This window comes from Lepidochelys olivacea (assembly GCF_965140295.1).
Source record: "Lepidochelys olivacea isolate rLepOli2 genome assembly, chromosome: 7".
NCBI lineage: Eukaryota > Metazoa > Chordata > Testudines > Cheloniidae > Lepidochelys > Lepidochelys olivacea.
The window spans coordinates 71,585,652-71,606,737 of record NC_140417.1 but is presented as its reverse complement, the minus strand read 5'-3'; positions in this window follow the sequence as shown (position 1 = coordinate 71,606,737).

Below are 21,086 nucleotides of genomic sequence, written 5' to 3'. Positions count from 1 at the left end.
TAAAAGATGGAGAAAGGCAAATCACTGATTTCAATAAGAGACCTTGGATCTGAAAGACAACATGGTTATTTCAAGAGATGTCCTAGAAACAAACAATGGCCCCAGTCCTGCAAACACTTATGCAGGTGCTTAACTTTGCTTGTGTCAATAATCCCATGAATGATAGCTGCTCTCCAACTTGAATATGCATAAGTGTTAGCAGGTACACCTCCTACTGAGCTAGCTACCATAAATAGTTATGGGTTCAGTTCTGTAAACTTATTGGAAGGGCTGATATTTGATAAGCAGTAATTCTTGCACTATGTGGAATCATCATTTAATTGGCAATGTGCCTTCAATTATCCCCCACTCTCCCCCAGAGCAACACGAGAAAGAAAATGTAATGATCCAATGTAGATGAAGGTTTGCCTTCAATATCAGAGACTTTCCAGTAAATTAATGCAAAATGTATCTGAAGCTACAAGAAACAAGAAATTAGCTAGTTCATAATGGCTAAGCAGGTCAGTTAGGGTTAGGTTATGCAAAAAACAAAAAATAATAATAATATGGAATAAGCAGTTCATCTGGCAGCCATGATGACCATTTTGCTTGTGAAGAATATCCATGTCACTTTGTCAGCTTAGAATGTGAACCTGTGTTCTGCATTTTGTCTACTTCCATTTTGCTTTACGCTACTCATGAGGGACGCACTACAAGAAGGCAGTAATAGTAGACATGTAGTTGAGTAGTGCGCAATTAGAAGATTGGAGAGTGGACTGCAACACCTTTCTGCCCTCCCTTTTGCAGAAATTAGATGTCTGAATAATCTAGATATCAACTTGTATCACATAGACACATACACATAAAAGAAGAAGCCACTTTGTCCATTGTTTGTCTTTCAGATGCCTTTGGGATAGGGCTGTCTTTTTTTATGTGTTTGAAAAGCACTTAGCATACTGAGTGTTACCATAATCTACATAAATAATAAGAATCATCATCATATATAAGACACAGAAGCCAACTTTTCCACTTTATTCTGCACTGGTGAAGCATCAGCTGGAATACTGTGCCCAATTTTGGGCATCACACTTTAAAAGATGTGAACAAATTGGAGAGAATCCAGAGGCGAACAATTAAAAATAAGAGGTTTAGAAAACAAGACCCAGGAGCTGAAAGAATTGGGCATGTTTAGTCTAGAGAAGAGAAGGCTGAGTGGGGACATGGTAACAATCTTCAAATATTTAAAAAGATTGTCAGTCCTGATCGATTGTCCACTGAGGGTAGGACAAGAAGTAATTGGCTTAGTTTGCAGCAAGGGTGAATTTGGCTGGATATTAGGAAAAACTGGATCAAATGGCCATCATCTTATCTGTCATTATCAATACTAATACTTCAGCAGTCTTGTTTTTTGTCCTTTTTAAAAACTCTATATTTCTTTCTCTTCAAATCATCGGAAACAAGTTTTTCCTCTTGTCATAAATATAAAGGGAAGGGTAAACCCCTTTGAAATCCCTCCTGGCCAGGGGAAAGCTCCTCTCACCTGTAAAGGGTTAAGAAGCTAAAGGTAACCTCGCTGGCACCTGACCAAAATGACCAATGAGGAGACAAGATACTTTCAAAAGCTGGGAGGAGGGAGAGAAACAAAGGGTCTGTGTCTGTCTGTAGTCGTCTTGGCCGGGGACAGAACAGGAATGGAGTCTTAGAACTTTTAGTAAGTAATCTAGCTAGGTATGTGTTAGATTATGATTTCTTTAAATGGCTGAGAAAAGAATTGTGCTGAATAGAATAACTATTTCTGTCTGTGTATCTTTTTTGTAACTTAAGGTTTTGCCTAGAGGGGTTCTCTATGTTTTTGAATCTAATTACCCTGTAAGATATCTACCATCCTGATTTTACAGGGGGGATTTCTTTATTTCTATTTACTTCTATTTTTTATTAAAAGTCTTCTTGTAAAACACTGAATGCTTTTTCATTGTTTTCAGATCCAAGGGTTTGGGTCTGTGGTCACCTATGCAAATTGGTGAGGCTTTTTACCAAACCTTGTCCAGGAAGTGGGGTGCAAGGTTTTGGGAAGTATTTTGGGGGGAAGGATGCGTCCAAACAGCTCTTCCCCAGTAACCAGTATTAGTTTGGTGGTGGTAGCGGCCAGTCCAAGGATAACGGGGGTAATATTTTGTACCTTGGGGAAGTTTTGACCTAAGCTGGTAAAGATAAGCTTAGGAGGTTTTTCATGCAGGTCCCCACATCTGTACCCTAGAGTTCAGAGGGGGGAAGGACGTGACATGGTGGCACAGTGGTGGGATTAACCTGAAATCATTTTGAGATCCAGTTGAGATTTTTTGAACTAGAAATACAGATTTTAAAAAGGAATTTTTAGGAAGTCCAGAAAGCAGCTTTGAAACTGAAAGCAGCTTGGTTTCTCTCTGCTTTGTGGCCAAGCAGAGACAAAAGGGGATTATCTTGTGAATTGCAGGTTTTCTTTGCCTGGAGGCAGGGTACTTAACTCCTGCAGGGAAATTCACAGTCTTCCAACCCAGAGGTTTTTTTTTTTTTTTTCTTTTCTTCCTAAAAGTAAATAGGGGGTGTGTGCTCTACCCATTTGCCTGGAGACAAAAGTGGCAGGGTTTTTTTTAGGATTTTGATTTTTTTTTGTTTTACAAGGAGCACAGGTTTGAAAAGAATTTTTTTTTCTTTGGGCTGGGTAAGCAGGTTTCCAAGTAGTTGGAGGTTTTTTGCTTTAATTTGGGCCCAGAGCAGAGACAAGGGAATTGTCTTTTTCTGTAGGCTGACAATCACTATCAGAGAATAGGTATTCTATTCCAGCACAGCAAAATTTTACAGCCAAGTTTTGTTTGTTTATTTCTAAACCTCGGGTGTAAAGTTAGTTAAAAACAGAGAGATTAGAATGGCCAAATCCTCGGCTCGACTACAGCTGGAATTAGCCAAATTTCAGGCTGAGGAAAAACAAAGGGAACATGAAAGACAGATAGAACTCATGCGGCTGGAGAAGGAGGTACAGGAGGCTGCCCACAAGAGGGAAATGGAGGCAAGGAAGCATGTGGAGGAGATGGAGAGGATAAAGGCCCAGCAGAATATACCAACAAACCCTAGCAATCCTTCTCCAGGTACCACTTCCCATCCCAGAAAGTTCCCCACCTACAAGGCAGGTGATGATACTGAGGCCTTCTTAGAAAACTTTGAAAGGGCCTGCCTTGGGTACAACATCTCTACTGACCAATACATGGTAGAGCTGAGGCCGCAGCTCAGTGGACCCTTAGCTGAGGTGGCAGCTGAAATGCCTAAAGAACACATGAACAAGTATGAACTGTTTAAATCCAAGGCGAGAGTCAGAATGGGGATAACACCCGAGCAGTCTCGTCGGAGGTTCCGAGCCCTAAGGTGGAAACCAGACATGTCATTTACCCGACATGCCTACCACATTGTGAAACATTGGGATGCCTGGATATCAGGAGCAAGTGTTGAATCTCCAGTAAATTTGCCCTTCCTAATGCAAATGGACCAATTCTTAGAGGGTGTTCCTGAGGAAATAGAAAGATACATCCTAGATGGGAAACCCAAAACTGTAATCGAGGCAGGAGAGATTGGAGCCAGATGGGTGGAGGTGGCAGAGAAGAAGAAAACTGGTCGCAGTTGGAGCGGAGACCAGAAGGGACCACCCCAGACCACACCCTATTACCGGGGGCCGCCCAAAGCCCCACCTACCTCCCAAAGAACCCTCCAGACCCCTTATCGTCCCACCACCCCGTTCTCCAGCAACCCACCTCGCCCCGGTGACCCGTCAGCTGGACGATGTTTTAAATGTAACGAGCTGGGGCATGTAAAGGCCAACTGCCCCAAGAACCCCAACAGATTACAGTTCATTGCACCGGAATCACACCAGAGGTCCACAGGCCCAGATACCTCCCAGATACCCTTGGAGCGGAGGGAAACTGTGAGTGTGGGCGGAAAGAAGGTCACCGCGTGGAGGGACACCGGAGCACAAGTGTCAGCTATCCATGCTTCCTTAGTGGACCCCAATTTAATCAACCCAGAGATCCAAGTGACGATTCAACCCTTCAAGTCCAACTCTTTCAATTTGCCTACAGCCAAGTTGCCTGTCCAGTACAAGGGCTGGTCAGGAATGTGGACTTTTGCAGTCTATGATGATTATCCCATCCCCATGCTGTTGGGGGAAGACTTGGCCAATCACGTGAAGCAGGCCAAGAGGGTGGGAACGGTCACCCGCAGCCAGGCTAACCAAGCCGTGGGGCCTAGCTCTGTTCCGGAAACTTCTATCAGGGCCCGGTCAGAGGTGATGGACCCGGACCCCAGGCCAATGTCTGCAACAGCAGTAGTGGATCCAGTCTCAGAGACCCGGACGGAACCAGTCCCAGAACCGGAACCAGCCAAACAACCAACACCAGACCCCATGCCAGCACTGAATCCAGTACTTGCAACCTCAACACCAGAGGGCCCCACCGAACCTGAACTGGCAGCAGCCGATAACCCTACACAAGAGGCTCAGCCGGAGCCTGAATCCCAACATAGTGCACCAGCGGAGAGCGGTTCACAGTCAACAGAAACAGCTCCATCCCCTATATCGCTTCCAGAGGGACCAAGCCTAGGTCCCCAATCCAATGAGGAACTGATGTCTCCAGCATCAAGGGAACAGTTCCAGACCGAACAGGAAGCAGATGAAAGCCTCCAGAGAGCGTGGACGGCGGCACGGAGCAACCCACCGCCTCTCAGCTCTTCTAATCGATCCAGGTTTGTTGTAGAAAGAGGACTTTTATACAAGGAAACTCTTTCTGGGGGACACCAGGAAGACTGGCATCCTCAGAGACAGTTGGTAGTTCCAACTAAATACCGGGCCAAGCTCTTGAGCTTAGCCCATGATCACCCTAGTGGCCATGCTGGGGTGAACAGGACCAAAGACCGTTTGGGGGGGTCATTCCACTGGGAGGGAATGGGCAAGGATGTTTCTACCTATGTCCAGTCTTGTGAGGTGTGCCAAAGAGTGGGAAAACCCCAAGACCAGGTCAAAGCTCCTCTCCAGCCACTCCCCATCATTGAAGTTCCATTTCAGCGAGTAGCTGTGGATATTCTGGGTCCTTTTCCGAAAAAGACACCCAGAGGAAAGCAGTACATACTGACTTTCATGGATTTTGCCACCCGATGGCCGGAAGCAGTAGCTCTAAGCAACACCAGGGCTAAAAGTGTGTGTCAGGCACTAGCAGACATTTTTGCCAGGGTAGGTTGGCCCTCCGACATCCTCACAGATGCAGGGACTAATTTCCTGGCAGGAACTATGAAAAACCTTTGGGAAGCTCATGGGGTAAATCACTTGGTTGCCACTCCTTACCATCATCAAACAAATGGCATGGTGGAGAAGTTTAATGGAACTTTGGGGGCCATGATACGTAAATTCGTAAATGAGCACTCCAATGATTGGGACCTAGTATTGCAGCAGTTGCTCTTTGCCTACAGAGCTGTACCACATCCCAGTTTAGGGTTTTCCCCATTTGAACTTGTATATGGCCGTGAGGTTAAGGGGCCATTGCAGTTGGTGAAGCAGCAATGGGAGGGATTTACACCTTCTCCAGGAACTAACATTCTGGACTTTATAACCAACCTACAAAACACCCTCCGAACCTCTTTAGCCCTTGCTAGAGAAAACTTACAGGATGCTCAAAAAGAGCAAAAAGCCTGGTATGATAAACATGCCAGAGAGCGTTCCTTCAAAGTAGGAGACCAGGTCATGGTCTTAAAGGCGCTCCAGGCCCATAAAATGGAAGCATCGTGGGAAGGGTCATTCGTGGTCCAGGAGCGCCTGGGAGCTGTTAATTATCTCATAGCATTCCCCACCTCCAACCGAAAGCCTAAGGTGTTTCATATGAATTCTCTAAAGCCCTTTTATTCCAGAGAATTAAAGGTTTGTCAGTTTACAGCCCAGGGAGGAGACGACGCTGAGTGGCCTGAAGGTGTCTATTACGAAGGGAAATGTGCTGGTGGTGTGGAAGAGGTGAACCTCTCCATGACCCTTGGGTGTATGCAGCGACAGCAGATCCAGGAGCTGTGCACTAGCTACGCGCCAACGTTCTCAGCCACCCCAGGACTGACTGAACGGGCATACCACTCCATTGACACAGGTAATGCTCACCCAATTAGGGTCCACCCTTACCGGGTGTCTCCTCAAGCTAAAACTGCTATAGAACGGGAGATCCAGGATATGTTACAGATGGGTGTAATCCGCCCCTCTGAAAGTGCATGGGCATCTCCAGTGGTTCTAGTTACCAAACCAGATGGGGAAATACGTTTTTGCATGGACTACCGTAAGCTAAATGCTGTAACTCGCCCAGACAACTATCCAATGCCACACACTGATGAACTATTAGAGAAACTGGGACGGGCCCAGTTCATCTCTACCTTGGACTTAACCAAGGGGTACTGGCAGGTACCGCTAGATGAATCTGCCAAGGAAAGGTCAGCCTTCATCACACATCTCGGGCTGTATGAATTTAATGTACTCCCTTTCGGGCTGCGAAATGCACCCGCCACTTTCCAAAGACTTGTAGATGGTCTCCTAGTGGGATTAGGAGAATATGCAGTCGCCTACCTTGACAATGTGGCCATATTTTCGGATTCCTGGGCAGACCACCTGGAACATCTACAAAAAGTCCTTGAGCGCATAAGGGAGGCAGGACTAACTGTTAAGGCTAAGAAGTGTCAAATAGGCCTAAACAGAGTGACTTACCTTGGACACCAGGTGGGTCAAGGAACTATCAGCCCCCTACAGGCCAAAGTGGATGCTATCCAAAAGTGGCCTGTCCCAAAGTCAAAGAAACAGGTTCAATCCTTCTTAGGCTTGGCCGGTTATTACAGACGATTTGTACCGCACTACAGCCAAATCGCTGCCCCACTGACAGACCTAACCAAAAAGAAACAGCCAAATGCTGTTCAGTGGACCGGAAAGTGTCAGAAGGCCTTTAACAAGCTTAAAGCAACACTCATGTCTGACCCTGTACTAAGGGCCCCAGACTTTGACAAACCGTTCCTAGTAACCACAGATGCATCCGAGCGTGGTGTGGGAGCAGTTTTAATGCAGAAAGGACCTGATCAAGAATTCCACCCTGTAGTGTTTCTCAGCAAAAAACTGTCTGAGAGGGAAAGCAACTGGTCAGTCACTGAAAAAGAATGTTATGCCATTGTCTACGCTCTGGAAAGCTACGCCCATATGTTTGGGGACGGCGTTTCCACCTGCAAACCGACCATGCTGCACTAAAGTGGCTTCACACCGTCAAAGAAACTAACAAAAAACTTCTTCGGTGGAGTTTAGCTCTCCAAGATTTTGATTTCGACATCCAACACATCTCAGGAGCTTCTAACAAAGTGGCTGATGCACTCTCCCGTGAAAGTTTCCCAGAATCAACTGGTTAAAATCGTCCTTGAGATGTGGAAAATATTGTTAGTCTTTATGTACTTGGTAGTATATTTAGAGATGCATGTGTCTTATTAACTCTGTTTTCCTAGAGCTCCAGGAAGAAATCCCAGCCAGTGTTTCACCCTAGCTGAGATTTGGGGGGCGTGTCATAAATATAAAGGGAAGGGTAAACCCCTTTGAAATCCCTCCTGGCCAGGGGAAAGCTCCTCTCACCTGTAAAGGGTTAAGAAGCTAAAGGTAACCTCGCTGGCACCTGACCAAAATGACCAATGAGGAGACAAGATACTTTCAAAAGCTGGGAGGAGGGAGAGAAACAAAGGGTCTGTGTCTGTCTGTAGTCGTCTTGGCCGGGGACAGAACAGGAATGGAGTCTTAGAACTTTTAGTAAGTAATCTAGCTAGGTATGTGTTAGATTATGATTTCTTTAAATGGCTGAGAAAAGAATTGTGCTGAATAGAATAACTATTTCTGTCTGTGTATCTTTTTTGTAACTTAAGGTTTTGCCTAGAGGGGTTCTCTATGTTTTTGAATCTAATTACCCTGTAAGATATCTACCATCCTGATTTTACAGGGGGGATTTCTTTATTTCTATTTACTTCTATTTTTATTAAAAGTCTTCTTGTAAAACACTGAATGCTTTTTCATTGTTCTCAGATCCAAGGGTTTGGGTCTGTGGTCACCTATGCAAATTGGTGAGGCTTTTTACCAAACCTTGTCCAGGAAGTGGGGTGCAAGGTTTTGGGAAGTATTTTGGGGGGAAGGACGCGTCCAAACAGCTCTTCCCCAGTAACCAGTATTAGTTTGGTGGTGGTAGCGGCCAGTCCAAGGATAACGGGGGTAATATTTTGTACCTTGGGGAAGTTTTGACCTAAGCTGGTAAAGATAAGCTTAGGAGGTTTTTCATGCAGGTCCCCACATCTGTACCCTAGAGTTCAGAGTGGGGGAGGAACCGTGACACCTCTAGATGTGCTCTCCAGTAATTCAATATATTCAGATACAACGTTTGATACATGTCACATTATCCTGAGCACATGGTAGCCTTGAGTATTTTTAAGTGAGGGAGCAATGCTTTATGTGAGGATGATTCACTATTGCTAATCAGGAGAAATGAGCTTTTGTGTTCAAGGAACTCCTCCCAGGAACCTTGTTACCTGTGAATAAGCACACACTAATCCATACATCAGCATATGATACAGTTCAATCCACTTAATCTCACAGTAGCTCCTACCTCAGTTATGTTACATTAAAAAAAAGTTTGTTCTGTTTATTTTTCCCCTAACTGAGTTCGGACTGTTAAATAAAACAACAATAAACTACTTCTGTATCTGAAAATTTGACAAACAGCATTGATATTGATTTTCATTTGTTTAGCAGTTTAAGCTTTAATGCCCTTTGATGAGATGTTATTTTTTACTTCCAGATTTAATACTAATTTAGAAGAAATGCTGGTTTCATTCCCACCAATATCACACCTTGTACTTGGAGTTTAGTCATGACTGCCTCTTTGCTTCCCTCCTAATATTCCACGACATTTCATAGGAGGGGCATATCATAGTTACTGGGCAATTTTCTGGCTTCTGGAAAGAGGCCACTTGCTCTACTCAGCATATTAACTTCTATTTAATTTTGGTTGTACAGTTTAATTGTTCATAATTCCTTGCTAGTAAAAATCATTAGACAGCAGCTAAATTCACATAAAGTTATCTTCCACAGAAAATTGTGTTCTGGAAATGGAAGGAATAGACAAATGCAGTCAAAAATCATATAGAACACAAGAACATTTTTTTAATTAAAACTAATATTACGTTTAGTGTGTTGAGGGTTATAAAGAAAATATCTGTCGCGCATCCATAAATTTCCCCACATTTTTGCAGTGCTAAAAGGACAGAGAAAGAAATATCTTTCTGTTCTTCTCCTCTTTATGAGACTTTCCTTTTTCTTTCATATGAGTCAAAAGTCTCACTTGGATTGTTTGTCTTTTTTAGTTTGGCTGCCATAGCAAAATGGCCTTCTGTGCTCCTGATAGCCTTGTTCTCATTGCTCGGGGTTAGATAAATATTGCACTTGAACCTGTCTTGTAAAGCCACATTTCTTTAGTGTGTCTCCCTTTATACGTCTTTTATTATCCTCTGTGCCTCTCCTACAAAGGGATCCGTCCCTGTGGGCTCAGATGCCAGTGCAGACCCCCACTGAAGGCAAAGTGGGGTTAAGGATCTGTACAGGTGTGTCTGTTTCCAGGACCGAGAGTCCTACTTTCACATAAAGGAGCAGTTCAGATCATAAAAGCCTTCACATGGGAGGATCTTATGAGTACACACAGTGCTAATGATGAGTACTGAGGGATTAGAATGATTGTTTTGAGGGGCAAAAGGTGCGGAAACTGATTGATCTTAATTTCTTGTCTCAGACCCTCAGTCTACATAACACAGCAAGAAATCCATGCAGTGCCTTTCCTGCTTGAACAAACGCTAACTCAATTCTGAAAAATGAACTCAAACTAAATAGACACAGCTTATTGGTGAAAGCAAATTGGATTCTATTCCAGTTTGTAAATCAACAGAAGGGTAAAATTAGCTCAGATTACAGAATCTTTATTTCTGACAAAGCCTGAGTCAGCAAGAATCCCTAGGACTGACAGATTCTAGGCGGAATAAGCTGGTATGAACTGGGAATCATTGAAAGACAATCAGTATGGAGGTGCACAATGCCATTTTTATTCAGTCACTTTTCAGAGTAGAGTCACACTCTAAGCAATAGAAGAAAGTAGAAAAATGGCCTACTGGGACATCTACTGTGTAGCTCGTTTCAATAAAGGGTCTCTCTAATATTTGACCGTCAGTGCTCCAGCTATATCATTTTACTAATTCATTACAAAAAAAATTATCCTGTTAGCAAGTCCCATAGTATTTTTACTATATTAGGACCAGATATTGCAAGGTGATGAGCATGCTCAAACTTCCCCTGAAGTCACCATACAGGATTTTCCCCGTTGTGAACTACAGTAAGGTACCATGGAAAAACTCCACTGTAAGAACATTTCCATGCCGAATTAATGTACCAGAGATTTCTTGCCTGCTCTGGTTTATTTTAAACACTAACTCCATTCTGGAGAAGAAGAAGCCCACATACCTGAATAAAACTCTGATTCTCTTACCATACTATCTTGATACCTAGAGGCAAGTTTTTTCCCCAGAGGATCGGGAAAGGGTATTTTATCACACTGACATATGTTTTTCCAGTAAAAATGTTTAATTCAGCTGTAGGACAAATATGTTTTGTAAGAAAACAAGAAAGACACCAACGAATTTTTTCCCCACATAAGAAAAAATATTTTTTCCATTTGTGGCAAGTTTTACACCTCTTGAGAAGAACTGATCCCAGAGCTGCAGAATAAAAATGCAGGTTTTCCTTGAATAAGGCATCCATAGCACCAAATACTGTACAATGATTGCATGCAAAATGGCTAAGGCTGCACTTTTCTCATGGCTCTGATGGGAGTCGGTGATGCCATTCTTGTTATGCTAGCTTGTTTTTTGTTTTTTAAATTTTCATGATTGTTGACAATTTGGGATTATTGCATAAGGTTAGATGGCTGGATGTGATGTTTGACAATCAAACAAACTTTACTGAACAGTGGGTTTAAGCCCTGGACCATAGGGAAGGCTATTGCAGATCAGAAGTGAAACAAAGTATCAGACCGTGGATTATTAAGGCCTGATCCAAAGATCACGAAAGTCTGTGGAAATCTTTCCATTGCCTTCAGTGGTCTTTGGACTAGGACCATAATGGGATCTTTGGTATTACAAAGGATAATGAGATGCTCTCCGCCGGCCTGATAAAATATTTAGAGACCTTGGCTGGGTTTAGAAAGGTATAGAGTGACATAGAAAATCTTATGGGCCCAATTTTCAAAACCCCACAAGGTAAGGGCCTTGAATAAACATAGCAAGCATCATAACTTGGGTACCCAGGTATTTGGGCACCCAGGTAATCTAACTGGTCATTTCCACATGAAGTTATCTATTTTGTATATATAAAAAATAGGGACGAAATCCGGGACCCATTGAAGTCAATGGGAATTTTACCTTTGATTTCAATACAGCCAGGGTGCAATTTTGTTCCTGTTTGACAGGGCTTCTTTGCCTCACACTAGCAATGAGGGGCAAGTAAGGAGAATGAGATTCTCTCCACTAGCAACCAGAGGATTAAGGAGAACCTATTGATCCGGATGAGACCATAATGCTACACCAGTAGCAAATGTCAGGCTGTCCAGGAAGGAGAGAAGAGCTCTACTACTTCCTTGACAAAGGAAGCCTGGTTCCAGTTGAGGGCCTAAGCTGTTTGGTGGATGGGATGACTAGACCCAAGAGGACTGACAAAAAGGGACTCGCTGCCCAGAGACAAGTTCAGAGTAGAGGAACCTCCCAACAAGCCCACGGATAACCCTGATTTTGAAATTTGCTATCCCTTTTTGTTTTAGACTCTAACACCCCAAAAGGGGTAAGACTTGAGTGTGTCATAGCTGGAAGGGTAAGGCACCATGATCCCTAATATGGTTACAGCCACTTTTTGTGCATAGCCATGGCCTCCTTTGGCTTTAAAAATTAGGACCTGTGTGACAGAATGCCATCTGGTGTAAATTGGGATGGCTCTACTAGTTCCAATGGAGCTACCCTGATTTACAGGAGCGGATGACCTGGCCCTGCATGATCAAAACAGTTAGGATATGCCCAGTTGGATTAGGTTATTCCCTTGCTCTATCCAGATTTCCTCTGTGTTTTCTTTTTAAAATAATTTCAGTTCAGAACAAAAAGGTTCACTAACACTTTTTATGAGTTTGTCACCAGTTGCCCAGAGTCATCCTTTCCACAGGATATCATCTTGTGTTCAATTTGTTCGCTGCCACAGGACACATCAGGTGGAACGTATTTATCTTAATGAACCCTGAAGCTCTGAAACAGCTAACACAAAACAAAATATGATAATAAAATGGCAATAGCTAATTTACAAAGAAAAGGTAGTGCCTGATCCAAACCTCACTGAATTGCAGGGCTTGCCTATACAGTAAGTTAATTCACAGCAAGCTAGGGTGTAAATTGACAGTGTGTTAGCATGCCACAAAATTTCCCTGGTGCACTTTGCATAGTGCTAGGTTAAAGCATGCTGGCATAGTGTAGATTTACACCCCAGCTTGCTGTGCACTAACTTGCCATATAAACATGCCCCAAGAGAGTCTTTCCATTAACTTCAATGGACTTTAGAACAGACCTCAAAAGAAAGTAGAGTCCAGATTCCAACTGATTTATTTATTTTTAGTTTCATTATTTTAAAATATTATTTTATATAGAAATGGCCCAGCCCAAACTCCAGATTTAACCTCTCTGAATGTTAGGGCTGTTTGAAATCTAAACATGGATCTGTAACCACATTTTGCAAACAAGTCTTTTTAATGGGCCAAACCAGAATTTTGGCACTGAACATGCCTGAACTTTGGGATAGTGGAAATTCAGATCCACATTTTGCAGCTTGAGCCGTCTCCAATTTTCCGTTGAACTGCAGATCCGTGTTTTGCGGTTGTATCTAGTATTCTGAACACTTGCAAACCTTTAATGCCTCTTTTATTCTGCATGTGCATGAAACTGTAGATTGCCCTGAAGGCAGTCCTCACACCTTGGCAGTCCATTCTATGTCTTTTAGTGAAGGGAAGCTCTTCAGTACAGAAAATAGTGGAGGAGGAGTTTTCCCATCAGAGAGAAACATGAGCTGTCTGCCAATATGAAATTTTTCTTTATAGTTTATATGACTTAGGGGTATGAAATAATTCATGAATTCATGAGTCAACAGTTATTTGTAGAAGAACGAGCAGGGCAGGGTAGAAATCCATTTCTAAATTTAAATGAAGTATTATACAAAAAGTCTAATTGGAATAAATCTGCACCAGTAAAGTGCTTAAACTGCACAGTTGCCAAAGATTAATTCTCACTATTTTTCCATGTTAAATACAATTCTGAGAAATAAGTCATGCATTCTGCATGGATAAAATGTAAAGCATGGGAACATGTTGATGGGCTGCCATTTAACATAGCATACCTGAAACAAAGGAAATCTATTATGCAAAACATACAGCTATCACTCCAAGGATTTCCTCCTAGGCTGTGATTTTACTAGGGGTCATTATTCACATTGACACTGACATTGTTCAAAGTATGGAATCAACTACCAAAAAGGAAATAAAGTCCATTGGAAAACTAAAATCATGCTGCCAAAAGCTAGAAATGAAAACACAGGGCTGTCTCTCATCTGAAACCTCCCCTGTTCAAGGGACAAAGGACCCACAATTGTCACCATGTTAGTAATTGCTTCAACTCATCTGTTTAATCACTTCTGAACATCTCTGAGTCCCATAAAATAGGTTTAAATGACATACAGTATAGGCCCTAGGCCAGGTGACACTATCCTTAGAACAAGCACAGAGACATTCCAATCTCATTTTAAGTTTGAGGAGCAAGTCCTTTTCAGATGAATAAAGTGGCTGTTTTATGTATAGTACATTTACCGGCCTGCAGGAAAAGGGACGAGGGAAGCAATCCACATCATCATTTGGATGAGTTACAAAATGAAATGAACTTACAGATTTTAATACTAATAAAGTATGCTGGCCGGTCTCTCAGCGGCAGAAGTAAATCAGCATAGCTGCACTGAAGTTAGTGGGGCTACTCCAATTAACACTAGTTGAAGGTCTGGCTCATTTATAATAATCGTGTATAATAACTTTAAACCCAACCACATTTTGGAACTAGATTGTCCCTATTTCCTTCCAGATGTGTGGATATGTGGGTGGGTGGTGGGGAGATGGGGGTGCTGGGAGACAGCTGAAGGAACATTTCATCCCTTCCTACCTTCAAACCCTTGAGCAGAAGCTAGCCACACTCTGGGTCCCAGTGCATCCAGTATGCCAGGACCTGGGGGTGGGGTCTAGTAGTAGCAGCACTGCTAGAAAGACCCTGGAAGAATGAACATGTGTGGGGATGTAAAGAAAGAAAAGGGTGCTGCTATTTGGAAGTATTATTTCTACTTCCTGTATTCCACACATTGCCTGTCTAGTTTCACTCCACACTATTCTCCTATATGGCACTCCTGTCGCATATTTTATTTTAGTCTCTGTGTTTGGGCCACAGCCAAATAGGATTGCTACCCTCTAATTCTGACTGTGCCCCAAACACACAGGAGGGGGAACAAATGCTAAAGAGCCAGAAGACAATCAGATAACACCTCCAGAAGGTACTTGGCCTCTTTTTCAGAAGATTACGCTAAATAAGAGAGAGGGGAAACTTAAGCTTTTACAAAGGATCCCAGCCTTTCCTGTGTATAACCTGAAATCAGGTGGGTTTTGCCTACTTTCACACTCCATAACCAAAAAGGTCCACACAAATCTAACCTTCAAAATAGAATCTCCAGCAATGCTCACATTATTGATGTTCTTTGTGAATGATTTACCATCATCTCACATTCAAGTGGTCCTCATGGTTTGCAGTGAAGGGCTCAGAATTACTAGATGATTACAAATGAATTACCCTTTCAAACTAAGTTTGATGCCTCCAGATTAGATTGCAGATAGGTCTGAAGAACTGCACGCATATTGTAGTTTGCCTGAGGATATAAATCATATTGTCAAAATCCTTACGCTCTTCATATCCCTTAATTCAATGTAACAAAAGCCTCTTTGCTTTCTCAAATTTGACATTTGGCTTGTGGTGTTAACCCCATTTTATAACAAAAAGGTGCTTCCTTCTGTAGTGAATATTAAAAACTAATTCTGCAGCTATGTGTGTGGCCGTGGCTGCTTGAATGTATTAAAGCTGTGGGAGAGGCTTATCCTATGGCTATTTTCGAAATTTGGCCTTTGGCTCAGACACGGCTTCTATACTGCAGTCAATGAAGATCCTGGGTTAATTAAAGAGATGTAAGTATTTAAATACTCTGGATCTGCATATACCCATAAAGCATATGAATATTTTCTCCCCTTTAAATGTCATTCCATGACTAGCCAATCCAGAAAGAGCAACAAGGAACATCTCTCTCTTGGAGGGTAGGTAGTAGGAAAATACCCACCCTAGGTTGTTGCAGGAGGCCAGGTAAACCTCAAATTTGGCAGTACTTGAATTATCATGGAGACACCAGGTAGATCTTTTTAAAACACTTCTTGGGAACCTTAGGAACTAGGATACAACTACTGAGTGCTTACCGAAGAGAGTCAGAGAGCAGTATGTTTGATAGGAAGTAGCAAATGGTTGGGCAGCAGGAAGGTCTGACTTCTAATTCCTGCTCTGCCATTTACCTGGTATGTAGTTTGGACTGGCTATTTTATCTACTTATCTCAGTTTCTCCATGTATATAAACACCAACTTATTTCACAGGGGTGTTGTGATGTTTTTTTAGTTTTAGTTTTGAAAATGTGACACACCATGTGAGTGCTCAGAATTATTACTATTATGATCAGACTAGTTATACAAACACCTTACACTCTTCGAGAACCTGTAGAGTCCCTTCCTTGGTTGTTTGAACCCCCAGTGCCCTCCTACCCCACAAAACAAAACAAGCTATAAAAACTAAACCACTTAGGATCACTGGCTCAAGTACAAAGGTTTCACTCACTGGATTGTAATGTCATGTACATCCCATGACAATAAACAAAAAAAAAAACGTTTTTGTCTGCTTCCTGTATCTAATGGTATCCTCCTAACATCAGGCTTGTCAGAAAAGCCTATTAGGATAAGGGGCTATAAATCATGACTAGCCTGGTTGAATTAACTCTTCCCTGAAGGCTTGTAAAAGACAGAATTGTATCCACTTCTCAGAGATGCAACCTAGGAAGCATATCACAGCAGCATTATAAATCAGTGCTGAAGCATGAGACAACATAATGACATGACATGGCTCTTAAAATAGAGTTCCTTATTCCACCCCCGACAAGGGGATTAGCACTGAAATTGGCCTTGCTGGGTCGAATTTGGGCTACTGTGGACACAATTCGATGGTATTGGCCTCCGGGAGCTATCCCAGAGTGCTCCATTGTGACCGCTCTGGACAGCACTCTCAACTCAGATGCACTGGCCAGGTAGACAGGAAAAGGCCTGCAAACTTTTGAATTTCAATTTCCTGTTTGTCCAGCATGGCAAGCTGCAGGTGAGTGCAGAGCTCATCAGCAGAGGTGACCATGATGGAGTCCCAGAATTGCTAAAGAGCTCCAGCATGGACCGAACTGGAGGTACGGGATCTGATCGCTGTATGGGGAGAGGAATCCGTGCTATCAGAACTATGTTCCAGTTTTCAAAATGCCAAAACATTTGTCAAAATCTCCCAGGGCATGAAGGACAAAGGCCATAACAGGGACCCGAAGCAGTGCCGCGTGAAACTTAAGGAGCTGAGGCAAGCTTACTAGAAAACCAGAAAGGCAAACGGCCGCTCCGAGTCAGAGCTCCAAACATGCCGCTTCTATGATGAGCTGCATGCCATTTTAGGGGGTTCAGCCACCACTACCCCAGTCGCGTTGTTTGACTCCTTCAATGGAGATGGAGGCAACACGGAAGTAGGTTTTGGGGACGAGGAATATGATGATGATGAGGTTGTAGATAGCTCACAGCAAGCAAGCGGAGAAATCGGTTTTCCCAACAGCCAGGAACTGTTTCTCACCCTGGACCTGGAGACAGTACCCCCCTGAACCCACCCAAGGCTGCCTCCCGGACCCACCAGGCAGAGAAGGGACCTCTGGTGAGTGTACCTTTTAAAATACTATACATGGTTTAAAAGCAAGCATGTGAAAGGATTACTTTGCCCTGGCATTCGCGGTTCTCCTAGATGTACTCCCAAAGCCTTTGCAAAAGGTTTCTGGGGAGGGCAGCCTTATTGCGTCCTTCATGGTAGGACACTCTACCACTCCAGACCAGTAGCATTTACTCGGGAATCATTGTACAACAAAGCATTGCAGTGTATGTTTGCTGGCGTTCAAACAACATCCGTTCTTTATCTCTCTGTGTTATCCTCAGGAGAGTGATATTATTCATGGTCACCTGGTTGAAATAGGGTGCTTTTCTTAAGGGGACATTCAGAGGTGCCCATTCCCGCTGGGCTGTTTGCCTGTAGCTGAACAGAAATGTTCCCTGCTGTTAGCCACGGGGAGGGGGGAGGGATGAGGGGCTAGCCATGAGGTGGGGGGAGGCAAAATGCAAACTTGGAACGAAAGCACATGTGCTATGTATGTAATGTTAACAGAAAGGTTTACCGTGAAAGAGTGTACCCATTGTTCTATAAAATGTGTCTTTTTAAATACCACTGTCCCTTTTTTTTCCTCCACCAGCTGCATGTGTTTCAAGGATCACAGGATCTTCTCCTTCCCAGAGGCTAGCGAAGATTAGAAGGCAAAAAAAACTCACTCTCAATGAAATGTTCTCTGAGCTCATGCTGTCCTCCCACACTGACAGAGCACAGACGAATGTGTGGAGGCAGACAATGTCAGAGTGCAGAAAAGCACAAAATGACCGGGAGGAGAGGTGGTGGGCTGAAGAGAGTAAGTGGCGGGCTGAAGAGAGGGCTGAAGCTGAAAGGTGGTGGCAGCATGATGAGAGGAGGCAGGATTCAATGCTGAGGCTGCTGGAGGATCAAACTAACATGCTCCAGCATATAGTTGAGCTGCAGGAAAGGCAGCAGGAGCACAGATGACCACTACAGCCCCTGTGTAACCAACCGCCCTACTCCCCAAGTTCCAAAGCCTCCTTGCCCAGATGCCCAAGAACGCAGTGGGGGGGGGCCTCCAGCCACCCAGACACTCCACCCCAGAGGATTGCCCAAGCAACAGAAGGCTGGCATTCAATAAGTTTTAAAGTTTTCAACTTTTAAAATGCTCTGTGGCCTTGTCCTTCCCTCCTCCACCACTCCTCCTGGTGCTTCTCTCCTCCACCACCCCTCCTGGGCTACCTTGGCAGTGATCCCCCTATTTGTGTGATTAATTAATAAAGAATGCATGAATGTGAAGCAACAATGACTTTATTGGCTCTTCACGCGGTGATCGAAGAGAGGAGGGGAGGGTGGTTAGCTTACAGGAAAGTAGAGTGAACCAAAGGGCGGGGGGTTTCATCAAGGAGAAACAAACAGAACTTTCACACCGTAGCCTGGCCAGTAATGAAACTGGTTTTCAAAGCTTCTCTGATGCACACCGCGCCCTCCTGTGCTCTTCTAACTGCCCTGGTGTCTGGCTGTGCGTAACCAGCAGCCAGGCAATTTGCCTCAACCTCCCACCCCGCCATAAACGTCTCTCCCTTACTCTCACAGATATTGTGGAGCACACAGCAAGCAGTAATAACAGTGGGAATATTGGTTTCGCTGAGGTCTAAGCGAGTCAGTAAACTGCACCAGCGTGCTTTTAAACGACCAAATGCACATTCTACCACCATTCTGCACTTGCTCAGCCTGTTGTTGAACAGCTCCTCACGACTGTCCAGGCTGCCTGTGTATGGCTTCATGAGCCATGGCATTAAGGGGTAGGCTGGGTCCCCGAGGATAACTATAGGCATTTCAACATCCCCAATGGTTATTTTCTGGTCTGGGAATAAAGTCCCTTCCTGCAGCTTTTGAAACAGACCAGAGTTCCTGAAGATGCAAATGTCATGTACCTTTCCCGGCCATCCCACGTTGACGTTGGTGAAACATCCCTTGTGATCCACCAGTGCTTGCAGCACTATCGAAAAGTACCCCTTGCGGTTTATGTACTCACCGGCTTGGTGCTCCGGTGCCAAGATAGGGATATGGGTTCCGTCTATGGCCCCACCACAGTTAGGGAATCCCATTGCAGCAAAGCCATCCACTATGACCTGCACATTTCCCAAGGTCACAACCCTTGATATCAGCAGATCTTTGATTGCGTTGGCTACTTGCATCACAGCAGACCCCACAGTGGATTTGCACACTCCAAATTGATTCCCGACTGACTGGTAGCTGTCTGGAGTTGCAAGCTTCCACAGGGCTATTGCCACTCGCTTCTCAACTGTGAGGGCTGCTCTCATCTTGGTATTCTTGCGCCTCAGGGCAGGGGAAAGCAAGTCACAAAGTTCCATGAAAGTGTCCTTACGCATGCGAAAGTTTCACAGCCACTGGGAATCGTCCCAGACCTGCAATACTGTGCGGTCCCACCAGTCTGTGCTTGTTTCCCGAGCCCAGAAAAATCGGTGTTCCACCGCATGAGCCTGCCCCATTAGCACCATGATGCCCACATTGCCAGGGCCCGTGCTTTGAGAGAAGTCTGTGTCCTTGTCCTCATCACTCTCGTCACCGCGCTGATGTCGCCTACTCGCCCAGTTTCGCTTTGCCAGGTTCTGGTGCTGCATATACTGCTGGATAATGCGTGTGGTGTTTAATGTGCTCCTAATTGCCAAAGTGATCTGAGCGGGCTCCATGCTTGCCGTGGTATGGCGTCTGCACAGAAAAAGGCACGGAATGATTGTCTGCCATTGCCCTGACAGAGGGAGGGGCGACTGATGACATGGCTTACAGGGTTGGCTTACAGGGAATTAAAATCAACAAAAGGGGTGGCTTTGCGAGAAACAGAATGGCCCCCTCAAGGATAGAACTCAAAACCTCACGGATAGAGGTTTAGGAGGCCGTTTAGCAGGGTTTAGCAGGTTTAGCAGGCCGTTGATTTCACAGACGGAGCGAGGAGAAAATGAATAAAAAACAAATCTGGTCTATTTCTTGTTTTGAGCCACTTCATCTATCTTTATACATCTTGCTAGCAGCAGACTGTGCAGTACGACCGCTAGCTATCGTCATCTCCTGGGTGCTCGGCAGAAGATGGTGCAGTATGACTGCTGGCCATCGTCTTCTGCTGGCTGCAGATAGGACTGCCGGTAGGACTGAATCGCCATGAAACGAAACTTAAAAGGGAAATGACTTGGCTGAATCACTCTCATGTTTGCCCAGGCACCCCTGACCTCATCGAAGTCAATTAAACAGCACCCTGGACTACGTCGATGACGGCTACCAGCCATACTGCACTGTCTGCTGCCAAAAGGCAATTAACTGCTGCTGTGTAGCAATGCAGTACTGCGTCTGCCAGCACCCAGGAGACATATGGTGATGGTTACCTGAGCGGGCTCCATGCTTGCCGTGGTATGGCATCTGCACAGGTAACTCAAGAAAAAAGGCGCAAAACGATTGTCTGCCCTTGCTTTCACAGAGGGAGGGAGGGAAAGGGGGCCTGACGATATGTACCCAGAACCACCCGCGACAATGTTTTAGCCCCATCAGGCACTGAGATTTCTACCCAGAATTCAAATGGGTGGCAGAGACTGAGGGAACTGTGGGATAGTTACCCATAGTGCAATGCTCCGGAAACGATGTTTGCCTCGGTACTGTGGACACACTCCGCCGACTACATGCACTTAGAGCATTTGTGTGGGGGGACACAATTGACTGTATAAAAACGCTTTCTACAAAACTGACTTCTATAAATTCGACCTAATTTCGTAGTGTAGACATACCCTCAGTGTTATTCAGTGGAATTCACTCTGCCAGTGAGGATATATCTTGCAAGACAGGAGGCTTTGGAAGTCTCCAGGAATTGTAAACCGGACCCATAGTTTGATCTTGATTATCCAGTGGGTAATGTCCTCCT